This window comes from Hoplias malabaricus, chromosome 18, assembly GCF_029633855.1.
Source record: "Hoplias malabaricus isolate fHopMal1 chromosome 18, fHopMal1.hap1, whole genome shotgun sequence".
NCBI classification, from domain to species: domain Eukaryota; kingdom Metazoa; phylum Chordata; class Actinopteri; order Characiformes; family Erythrinidae; genus Hoplias; species Hoplias malabaricus.
The window spans coordinates 7,739,643-7,752,352 of NC_089817.1; the positions used below are offsets into that span (position 1 = coordinate 7,739,643).

Consider the following 12,710-nt stretch of genomic DNA (forward strand, 5'->3'; position numbering starts at 1 on the left):
TCATTCTTATCCACAGTAATAAATGTAAATGACCTCCTTGTTTCTACACTCACTCGCCATGTTATCAGCTCCAGTGACTTACAGGCGCTTTCTGTACTTTTACATTTACAGACTGTAGTCCAAATGTTGCTCTGCATGCTGCGTTTGCACGTTTTCACGTTGTCTGTCAATCGTCAGGGCCCTCAGAGGACCACGACAGAGCAGGTGTAATTCTGCTGGTGGATCACTCTCAGTCCTGCAGTGACATAGTTGTGTTAGTGCGTACTGTGTTAGCACAGGTGGATCAGACACAGTAGCACTGCTGGAGTTTTTAAACACTGGCCACTGGAAAGTTCAGAGACTCCACTGACGTCTTATGATAGAAACTACGAGCTTTATGAGTCTGACCTCGGAACAGGGGGAAATTGGCAATATTGGCTGACATCCTCATGTATATTTAAAAACACTCTAAGCTCTTATCCTCCTCTGTTCTTCTTCCTCAATATGAAGAACATAAATATACCCCATTTCCAATTACACAACCCATTCTCAGGAGTGGTGGAGGCCAATAGGTTTTCGCCGAACCCTCCAGCAGCCGTTTGGTGGTTAATACACCTGGAATAAATATATTTCACTCTGGAACGTCATATCATTTCCATACGACCCAGAGGATCCCAGTGTGAACTGCAGTGGGTGAGCAGAGTGGCTTTTTAATCTTTAATACGGTCCTCGCTGCTGGGAAACAGATTGGGGGAGAGATAAAGATAAAGAGAGCGCTCAAGCCGTTAGCTGGAGTTTGTTTGCAAAGTGAATGTATTATGAAAAAATGACATGTATCTGGATCTAATGCCCACAAAATCAAAAAATCAAAAAATAACAAAAACCATTAATTCCATTTATTGTGTGCTGCCAAAATGAGTCTGATTTTGTGCCATCTATGGTTTCATAAAGAACCATTTATACTAATAACTTGTAAATCTTTAAAGAACCTTTACATCAAGTGAAGAACGTTTAATTTTTTAAAAATGTTTTTCACACTCTAACAACATCACTTTAACAAACAGTGTTCTTTAAGGAACCAAAAGTGGTTCCTCTATGGCATCACTCCAAGAATCGTGAAGTGCAGACACTTTAGAATTGTCCCACCTCCTTGTTTAAGTCTTTCTAATCACAGTGCTGGACCCGTGTTTTATGTGAGGGCACAATGATGAGGTTAAACAGAACAAAAAAAAATATGGAGGGTGGCATGGTGGTGCAGCAGGTTAGTGTCGCAGTCACACAGCTCCAGGGACCTGGAGGTTGTGGGTTCAATTCCCGCTCTGGGTGACTGTCTGTGAGGAGTGTGGTGTGTTCTCCCTGTGTCTGCGTGGGTTTCCTCCAGGTGACTGTCTGTGAGGAGTGTGGTGTGTTCTCCCTGTGTCTGCGTGGGTTTCCTCCAGGTGACTGTCTGTGAGGAGTGTGGTGTGTTCTCCCTGTGTCTGCGTGGGTTTCCTCCAGGTGACTGTCTGTGTGATGTGTGGTGTGTTCTCCCTGTGTCTGCGTGGGTTTCCTCCGGGTGCTCCGGTTTCCTCCCACAGTCCAAAAACACACGTTGGTAGGTGGATTGGCGACTCAAAAGTGTCCGTAGGTGTGAGTGAATGTGTGTGTGTGTGTGTGTGTCGCCCTGTGAAGGACTGGCGCCCCCTCCAGGGTGTATTCCTGCCTCGCGCCCAATAATTCCAGGTAGGCTCTGGACCCACCGCGACCCTGAACTAGATAAGTGGTTACAGACAATGAATGAATGAATGAATTAAATATGGAGAAAACAAGAGCAAGAGAGAAAGCAGAGAGAACCATTGCTGTGGTTCTTGATCCTTGTGGTATATCGTCCAAAGCATAGACATTTCATTAAGACCCCAGAACTGTGATCACTTGTAGAAAAGGAGTAGAATGTGTCTCCATTACATCTTTGTGGTCCACTGCTAATAGTTTTTCCAAGGAAGTTTGAAGGAGCATCTCTCCACAGTTCAGTCTAAAACGTTTGTTGCTTGCTCCAGTGAATAAATTCTAGAGCAGCGTCCCAGTTGTGTATTTAAAACTAATTCTAAATAGTGCACTTCACAGATTATAAAAGTAATACTACTACACTCTGGAAACTGGGTTTGTTTTCCAAAAGACGGTGCACTATTTTAGTGCAGAAACCATAATGTTATGACATACACTGTGCACTACGCAGTGTGGAGGGGGACATTTGTGTTTCGGCTTCTGAAAAAAGACACAGTGGACAATGTTGGAGCTGTGGAGTAGAACTTGAGTTGTCGTAGCAACAGTTAAACTGGTCCTGTTGATATTAAATGGTGTTGTATGTTAATTTGTGGTGTACTAACCCTAAGAATGCTCACATTCAATGGTAATGCATAGTATGAACTGTATAGAATGAATGGATTAGTATTAATTAACTGAGACGCAGGCTAAGACTAGGAAACCCTGTCATCTTAGAACCCAAGTTTCTTCCGTATTTCTTGAAGCATTTGGACAAGCTTATAGGAGACGTCGTACAACAGTTTATTGTGGACTACACAATATGTGACTTATTCATATCAGGGGGCTGCAGTGTTTGTTTAGCGTCGATACATGATTATGAAGCGCTCCCAGTTTGGAACGCTACGTTAGTGAGTTGGACTGGATCTCTTACCCTTGGCAGTGTTTACATGGGTGAAGCGATAATGGAAACCTGCATTGTTCAGTTGCTTGGTGATTACTACGAGGCCTCAAACGTTTGGCCTCCAAATCATCCACTATGCTTTCCAGAACGCCGTTAGCATTTCTGCATTTTCGCCATGTGTGAATGGTGTTTATTCGTGACAAGAACACCCGGCTTACATGTTTGTCTACCTCCCACACCTCTGAGGCTTTCTCTCAATGAAATACGAGCACAGTCGCTTTCTTAAACCAGCCTTTAACCAGCTCCTGGTCACAGAGAAAGCCCTGCTTCAACATCGTGCTGGCAGAGTGGAGGGGAAATGTGTGGGAGCTCAGCAGAGTAGAGGAGATCGCTGATGCCAGAACTTCTCCGTGCTTTTCTCTCTCTCTCTCTCTCTCTCTCTCTCTCTCTCTCTCTCTCTCTCTCTCTCTCTCTCTCTCTCTCTCTCTCTCTCTCTCCTCTCTCTCTCTCTCTCTCTCTCTCTCTCTCTCTCTCTCTCCAGGGCTAATAGACCGTGCTGCTCTGGCACTTTAGCTGAACTAGATTATTAAAAGTCTTAATCAAATATTAGACCTTATCTAAATCCACCGTGTGAGAAATCATTCAGTTTTCTTTAAATTGTGGCTTCATCATCTTCTGGCCCTTGTTGCTAATCGAAAGGAACGCTCGCTAATTCATTAAAACACTCATTTTTACACAAAGAGTGTTTTAAAAGAATATGTTAAGCTCAGTTTTTTTTTTTCTTTGAAGCTCCAGCTTTTTCTTCTCTCTTTGATGCTGTCCTGAGTTCGAGCCAAAGCTGTCCAGACGCTCAGGAGTGAAATCAACCACTTGACACAATAAAGGAAAGAGGAATAGAGGAAATAGAGGAATAGAACAGAGGAAACCACGCAGACACAGGGAGAACACACCACACTCCTCACAGACAGTCACCCGGAGGAAACCCACGCAGACACAGGGAGAACACACCACACTCCTCACAGACAGTCACCCGGAGGAAACCCACGCAGACAACAGGGAGAACACACCACACTCCTCACAGACAGTCACCCGGAGAAAACCCACGCAGACACGGGAGAACACACCACACTCCTCACAAACAGTCACCCGGAGGAAACCACACAGACACAGGGAGAACACACCAACTTCTTGTTCAAAAATCTTAAAATCCATAAATGTAATATTTTATTATACTTTTCAAATGGCATATTACTTTTTTTTTACCAGAAAATGGCTTGAATACATACCACACCTAAAGTTCAGTCTTAGAAGGCTTCTGCTTCTCAAAACTCAAGGACTCACTGTCAGGAACGAGGGGCGGATAGAAGGAGGGCGACGCACTCGCTAAAACACAGTTCTTTAATAAAGGGAGGTAACCAAACAAAAGCACGAAAACATACAGGGAAACAAGGCAGGCTAAATTAAACAAGGGAAACTAAACAGGGTAAACCGGACTGACAGACTAAAGAGTAAACGAAGGAACGAGAGAGGAAAAGAAACTACGACACAAGACAGGGGACTGAACGTGGGACGGATACGGAGACTGGACACGTTTGGGGACAGAAGACTGGACACGTTTGGGGACAGAAGACTGGACATGGACAGGTGACAGGACAGGGGACTGGAATGGAGACGGGACTGATGACAGGACTGAGTGCTGAGACTGAACAGGAGCAGAGACTGGTGACAAGACACTGGACAGGATAGGAACATTAGACTGGACAGAAGACAGGACAGGTGACATGACACTAGACTGATACGGAGACTGGACATGACCAACTGGGGACTGGACATGAGACAGGACAGAGGGTTGGAACGGGGACTGAACAGGAGACGGGACTTGAGACTGAACAGAGGGTTGAAAGGGAGGCTGGACAGGACTAACAGGGGACTGGACATGTGATGAGACTGAGGGTTGAAACGAGGACTGAAACAGGACTAACAGGGGACTGGACATGTGACGAGACTGAGGGTTGAAACGAGGACTGAACAGGACTAACAGGAAACTGGACTGGACTAGGTAGGGGAACAGGTACAAGAACATTTACAGGGACTGACACCAACACAGTGACCGGACCGGACAGACACAAAGGCAGACACGGGTACAGGGACAAGGACAGAGACGGGAACCAGGACAGGGACAGACAAGGGAACCAAAATAACAGGGGGGTGCCCAGGACTGGCTAATGTCTGTGGGGTAGTCTGAGGAACCAGCCTGGGCACAGTTCTGGAATCGGCCCTGAAGTCCTTCGGGCCGACCTACGGACATGGACAGGGGAGGCCGTAGCCACAGTCTCGGACACAGGAGCGGCGGGTGCCGCCGTAGTCTCGGACACAGGAGCGGCGGGTGCCGCCGTAGTCTCGGACACAGGGAGCGGCGGGTGCCGCCATCACGGACACTGGAGCGGCGGGTGCCGCCATCACGGACACTGGAGCGGCGGGTGCCGCCATCACGGACACTGGAGCGGCGGGTGCCGCCATCACGGACACTGGAGCGGCGGGTGCCGCCATCATGGGGACTGGAGCGGCGGGTGCCGCCATCACGGGGACTAGAGACAGTGCGACGACGTCCACGGAGGCAGAGGAATCTGCGACGTCGTCCCTGAAGACAGGAGAGGCGCGCTTCGCGCTCACGAAGACAGGGGTTTGTGCTGCTCGCCTGGCTCGCGCTGGAGCTGTAAAGGGTTTAGGGGGGGTTTCACAGGCGCACCCATTAGATCACCTCGAGGTGCGCCCCTGTTAGCCTCAGACCTCAGAGGTACGGAGGTGAGGCTAACAGCCCCTACCCTTAACGCCCCCCCAAAAATTTCCCCGGACCTGAGGGGGTAATCCTCCAGCGAGGGGGGAACTCCAGCACGGTTCTTTCGCCGACTCCTACGACTCGCGCTGGAGCAATCACTCGACTCATGAATCGACTCATGAATCGACTCCTCCCGAAGGCGCTGAGCCACTGTGGCATGTATCTGTCGGAGCCGGCTACTTCCATTCCACAGCCTAATTAAACGTATTTTCTGTGCTAGCTGCGTCCTGGTGGTCGTACATTCTGTCAGGAACGAGGGGCGGATAGAAGGAGGGGCGGACGCACTCGCTAAAACACAGTTCTTTAATAAAGGGAGGTAACCAAACAAAGCACGAAAACATACAGGGAAACAAGGCAGGCTAAATTAAACAAGGGAAACTAAACAGGGTAAACCGGACTGACAGACTAAAGAGTAAACGAAGGAACGAGAGAGGAAAAGAAACTACGACACGAAACAACGACTAAGAAAACAAACACGGAGAAACTGGAGACAAACGGACAGACTCGAAAACACGACCGACTAGACATGAGAAATGAGAAATGTACGACAAACATGACGTGAAACAAGAGGGCTTAAATACAGACACAAACGAGACACACCTGGACAGATAACAAGGAGGACGGGTTAACACATGACACGGACGAGGAGGCGGAACAAAGGCGGAGACTTGAACATAAACAAAACAGAGCCATGTGCAAATAAAGCACATGGCCGGGACAACAGACTGACAGGACGAAGGCGTGACACTCACAGAGATGCTGTGTTTTGATAAACATCCTTCTTTTGTGTCTTATTTCCTTTTCTCAGCACTGCCGTCTTGACAAAGTGCCAAAATATCATTGTAAAGTGGAAGGACACACAGTAACAGTTGTGTCCTTTCATTCAAACAACGTTGTACCTTAAAAAACATTTTTGTAAAAATAAAATCCAGAAATTTCCAAAAGGCAAAGTTTGAATTTGTGTTGCTCAGAGCACTGTGCTGAATCCACACCCACTGCTGTAGCCTCCTGCCATTTCATACATCCCCAGCCTCTCTCTGGCCCTTGCTGTTGGAGCATCACTATCATCATTCCTGTGTTGGTGTGCCATGTTCTGTGAAGTGAGACTATGATGTTTGCATCTGTACTGAACATGTAGAGAATGTATTTTCTTTTCATTAAACCCCCAAGCAACACAGTCCCATTCTCTCTATCACCTTTAATAGTTTTTGAATTCCTGTTATTTTTTAAAATTCATTTAAAGGCAGAGCATCTTGAGAGGCGTGAGTTTAAGCCGGTGTCATGTCGCCTGTTCACAGGGAAAAGGAAGTGACTGGGGGAGTTCACACCACTGTCTAAAGTCAGAGACACTCTGTGATGTGTCAGTTGATTTAATGACTCTTTGTAGTTAATTTAATGTCATTTTTTTGGTCAATAATTCAGTGCAGTTACTCACTCTGCAGTCTGCCTTAAGTTTGATGAGTGCTGCCGTATCTTACCTCTACTTTGAATCTCTAAAGTCATGGAAAACATTTTTTTTCTATTTCTTTTTTTCCATGAAATCTCAGGTCGAAGAGATGTGGATATTGTCATGCAGACAGTTCATGGATGATGGAAGCTGGACTGAAAGCCTGATTGACTCCAAACTTCAACAGGAAAATGTCTTCTGGGCCAGAAACCAGATCATATGCTTGTGTCTATGACATATGCCAGTGTTGCTTGACAGCATGCCATTTAATAAGCTGCGGGAGGGGGACATCCCACCCACCAGAGGGAGCACTATTAGTTGTGCTCTCTTAGGATTCCCGGCCTTGGTTGGCTGAGGCATCAAAGGTGATTGATTGACCAGCCTCCAGTCTCCAGACTTCCAGTGATAGGGCCAATGCTTGGACAGCTGGGCCTCATAGGAGCCCCTTGGTCATCGCCAACTCCACTCGTCAACTTGGACCCCCCCCCCACTGCTGTCACACACAAGGCCACTAACTTTGCACAGGCAAGCAAAGGCTTCCTCCAAGACTTGGACTGTTATTACATATCTATTAGCAGTTAAATAATAATATTAATTATGTAATAACATGTAATTACAGAAATTAATTTGAATTTAAAGAACGCAGCGACATTAAAGCCCACGCGGACACAGGGAGAACACACCACACTCCTCACAGACAGTCACTCGGAGGAAACCCACGCAGACACAGGGAGAACACACCACACTCCTCACAGACAGTCACCCAGAGGAAACCCACGAAGACACAGGGAGAACACACCACACTCCTCACAGACAGTCACCCGGAGGAAACCCACGCAGACACAGGGAGAACACACCACACTCCTCACAGATAGTCATCCGGAGGAAACCCACACGGACACAGGGAGAACATACCACACTCCTCACAGACAGTCACCCGGAGGAAACCCACACAGACACAGGGAGAACACACCACACTCCTCACAGACAGTCCCCCGTAGGAAACCCACACAGACACAGGGAGAACACACCACACTCCTCACAGACAGTCCCCCGTAGGAAACCCACACAGACACAGGGAGAACACACCACACTCCTTTGACATTAAAAGAATAACATTTGAATTGTCAACATTGCTAAATGATCTGATGGTATGTAGTTCACATTAAAATGACTTTGAAATGATCAAAAGGTTTGTTACTGGCAGAATTTAAAGCTGCTCTCTGCTTGTAAAGTGGTCTTATGTTTATTTAGACACAGTTTTGGCTTGATCTGGACTAGTCATGCACTGGTTTACACTTGACAAAGGTGATCCTAGGTGAACCACTAAAAAAGATCAGGTTCTAAAGTGATCCTGTGCATCAGAAAACACAGATTGTAAGTGTGTTGTGGAGCTGTAATGCTGGTGGAAAGGTGCAATGCAAGCACTGATAATAAAATGCCCATAAGCGCTACCAAAGTCTTATAGCTAGAGATCTAGGTTGTGTTTTTTTCTCAGTCTGTTATTGACTTTTATGAGCTGACCTTCTGCAATCGAGAAAGAAATAGCAAATAGCTTTTGAGAGAGTGTGGGAGACACACACACACACACACACACACACAGAGGGAGAGAGTAATATATGGCAACACCTTTAAACCCTGCTGGTAGCTCATACTTATAAAAGATATCTACATTCAAAATAAGTCACAAGACAGCTTCCTCTGAGCACTTCCCATTGTCAGAATATGTTTTACTGTGATGGCTATTAAGGCGTGCAGATGGTGGCCAGAACAGTCCCAGAGTAAAAGAGAGGCTGTCTCGCTCCAACAGCACACCATTAATCATGGGAATGGAGAGAGAGAGAGAGAGAGAGAGAGAGAGAGAGAGAGAGAGAGAGAGAGAGAGAGAGAGAGAGAGAGAGCTACTGCTGCCCCTAAAGTCCAGATGTGGTTCAAAGTGTGCCGTTATTTTAGCTCTAAACCTGAGCCCTGCAGGCCTGGCTATATACTCCACTGAGCTGCACCTCCCAGAGGCTTCAGTGTGATGGAAGATTAGCTGAGATAAGACGGATCAACTCTTATCAGACTTAAAAGAGCTTAGTAAAAATCATTTTACTGTGCAGTAATTAAATAAGGCTACATGGGATCTGCATGATCACTACTGATACTTCACACTGAATAAAGACTGCTGTATGTAAAGGCTGTAGCTTATGTGTTCTTTTAGGCACTGCCTAAGAATGGTACACTGTGGAGCAGCTGCACAGGAGCCTAAGGTCACCATTTCCTGTTCCTATTGATGGCGGATATGGTATAAACAGGATTTTTAATATTTAAAAAAAACATAATGGAATAATACATTCAGTCAAAACAGTGCTTTTTTAATTTGCACAATCTCTTTCCTGTCAGTTGAGGGGGCTGGTACGACCGACCCTTTGGCCGCAAGCCTGCTTTTCTCACAATATAGCTGCCCAGCAACATACATACCTCTAATTTTAGGGTAGAATACCTCTTGTAACCTGATACACTTTATCAAGCCGTTAAGGAGCGTCTGAACCGAGGAAGGAGGTGGATCTGATTAGAGCTGCAATAAAACTCTGCAGGAGAATCACCAGGAGCTGAACTCATTACCAATCAGTCGTACACTGCTGCAAACATTTAGGCAATGTTTTAGGGTTATAATTACTGACTGTGGCCCATCTGTTGCTGCTCAGTGAATCAGCCCCTATACCACCCCCTCCCACCCCTCACCCCCCACCCCTAACCCTATCCAGCAGTAGAATAGAACCACCAGCACTGGCCAGATAACAATTGGGTGGTGGACTATTCTCAGATCAGTAGAGACATGGTTGGGGTGTGTTTGAGTCATTAATTTCATCACTAATATTTTATACACAGATAGAAAGTAAGGGGGCGGTACGGTGGCGCAGCAGGTAGTGTCGCAGTCACACAGCTCCAAGGACCTGGAGGTTGTGGGTTTGATTCCTGCTCTGGGTGACTGTCTGTGAGGAGTGTGGTGTGTTCTCTCTGTGCCTGTGTGGGTTTCCTCCAGGTGACTGTCTGTGAGGTGTGTGCTGTGTTCTCCCTGTGTCTGCGTGGGTTTCCTCCGGGTGACTGTCTGTGAGGAGTGTGGTGTGTTCTCCCTGTGTCTGCATGGGTTTCCTCCGGGTGACTGTCTGTGAGGAGTGTGGTGTGTTCTCCCTGTGTCTGCGTGGGTTTCCTCCGGGTGACTGTCTGTGAGGAGTGTGGTGTGTTCTCCCTGTGTCTGCGTGGGTTTCCTCCGGGTGACTGTCTGTGAGGAGTGTGGTGTGTTCTCCCTGTGTCTGCGTGGGTTTCCTCCGGGTGACTGTCTATGAGGAGTGTGGTGTGTTCTCCCTGTGTCTGCGTGGGTTTCCTCTGGGTGACTGTCTGTGAGGAGTGTGGTGTGTTCTCTCTGTGTCTGCGTGGGTTTCCTCTGGGTGACTGTCTGTGAGGAGTGTGGTCTGTTGACTCTGTGTCTGTGTGGGTTTCCTCCGGGTGACTGTCTGTGAGGAGTGTGGTGTGTTCTCCCTGTGTCTGCGTGGGTTTCCTCCGGGTGACTGTCTGTGAGGAGTGTGGTGTGTTCTCTTTGTGTCTGCGTGGGTTTCCTCTGGGTGACTGTCTGTGAGGAGTGTGGTCTGTTGACTCTGTGTCTGTGTGGGTTTCCTCCGGGTGACTGTCTGTGAGGAGTTGGTGTGTTCTCTCGCTTATTGACAGTGAATGAACATAAGGTCAAAAACCATTAAATTATAAAATATACCTTGCAAAACATGTTAAATTACTTATAACACAAATAAAAACCTATCAGTGCAAATGGCTTTTAAAAAAAAAAAAAAAATAAATAAATAAAACATTGAAATGTAATTATTAAAATTCCTCAGAACTCCTCTTCTTTTCCAGTGGAATCTCCTGCTTAAACCTCCTCTTTCAGGACTGACTTTTCAGAAATTATAAAAAATGTACATTTGCATTACACAACGTTCACAGAACACATTCATACCCTAGAAATATCTGGAATGTTCCACACATTCATGTCACACATTCACGAGAAATGTGCATTATCAGAAATTCCAGAAAAAAGAACATCCTCTTTATTGCATTCTGTATTTTCAAACACTGTGCATTGTTGGGATGAAGGAGGCAGTGAGGCAGGATACATTGAAAGGTTTGCAAGTATATTGCAGTCTTGAACTTACAGAGAAAAACAACTGTGAGAATAAATGAAAATAGTACTGTCCATGAATCAGGACTCAGTGTGAATTTATACATATTTAACTAAAAGTCTGTTCCCATAATGAGGAAAGTGTTTATGTAGTAGATCTCCCTAAGCCAAGCACCCGAATACTGACCCCAACCATTATTCCAACTCTAACTCCAATATTAAAGTTTTTGCTTCTTTGTTGAGCCTGTAGCCTGCGCAAGTGCCCTACACAGTTGTGAGCATTTATACATTGTTATTATGACGTAGGTTTTTTGCAGAAGTAAAAAACTGGCCTTAATTCTTAAGGCTTCAAAAGGTGTGACAGATTTTGCTATGTTCCCATGTAATGTTCTCCCTCAACAGTTGCACTGCACTGTTTCTGTAACTCGTCTTTGGATACCGAATAGTTTACCTGGATTTAGTGAAACAGTGCCCCCAGTGGACAGTAACTAAGTAAGTGACAATAAAATAAATTCAAATCATAACATATGAATGTTCTGAATACTTGGGTGGCTGCTTTTCATGGTATAGGAAATTTCGTTCATTTCACCTTCACACCCATCTTCTTTTTATTCCTCAATATGATGTCTCTAAATAATGAACTAAATAAGAATAATACGCCTCACACAAATCCTCCATGCACTCACAGCATGAACTCTAATTATCAGTGCTGTGCCTCTTAAAGCAGATAATGCTGATGGGATGGCTGACAATGTCCAGGCTTTTTAACCCAACAAAAGAGTTTCTTATTACCATATCCAATTTGGGGAAACTAATGAAATACATCTCAGGTCCCCCACATCACCCCTACACCCCAAGCATCTGCATACAAACCATAATTAACGTAAAGACAATCAGCAATTTAAGCAGAACATTGAATAACAGAGAGAGCACTGTATTAAAAGCAATGATCATATACGAGATCAGATCTGTGTCTGATTACATTAACGATTAGTGTGGAACTCCAGCAGCTGCTGAGAGTGATAATAGGGGAATAAGAGAGGGTCAATTACAAAGTAAATAGAGTCTTTGGCTTAAAACCCTGTAACGATGCAGTTGTCTGTAATTAGCAGAAATGGTCGTTACGTCCTGTTTTATTGGGGGCAAAAGGATGCAGTGTACTTTGTGTTTGAATGTTTGCGTCTTCAGTTAGGCTTCATAGGTAATGCAGTAAAGTGGTCTACTTATCTCCCACTGATAAGTGCAGTAGAGCACAGAGGCTTTGTGTAAGCAAGAGGTCAGTCTTCAGTCTCTGGGGCTCAAGTGAGAGTTGAGTCTCAAGTCTTTAGCAGAGAGTTGTAGTTTGAATTTGTTGTCAGCAATGTCACTGCATTGTACAGAAGTAAACCTCAACTAAAACCCTATTAGGTTCAACCTGGTGCGCAAAATACTTTGAAGCGATAACCTATGAGTTATAAATGGAGTGTTATAACTAAAGAAATCACTTCCAACGGGTGGGAATCTATATTTATTAAAGCAAAGATAGATGCTAATCCAGTTGAATGGGAGCTAGCTTAGTGAACATAAATACAAACTAAATCCACTGAAAACATATTGTCACATCCTGGCCCAGTCCTGTTTGTTTTCCCTGCCATGTGCTCTCTCA

At 45.5% G+C, this 12,710-nt stretch overlaps 1 protein-coding gene across 1 annotated transcript in view; it reads left to right on the forward strand.

The window, feature by feature from the left end:
* The window catches only part of galt (galactose-1-phosphate uridylyltransferase), a 159,672-nt gene extending 155,764 nt beyond the window's left edge, over nucleotides 1–3,908 (forward strand). The window contains exon 12 of the mRNA XM_066650843.1: nucleotides 3,890–3,908. The gene's annotated coding sequence lies outside the window, so the exon portion shown is untranslated. The remainder of the gene's footprint in view (nucleotides 1–3,889) is intronic.
* Nucleotides 3,909–12,710: the final 8,802 nt, after the last annotated feature.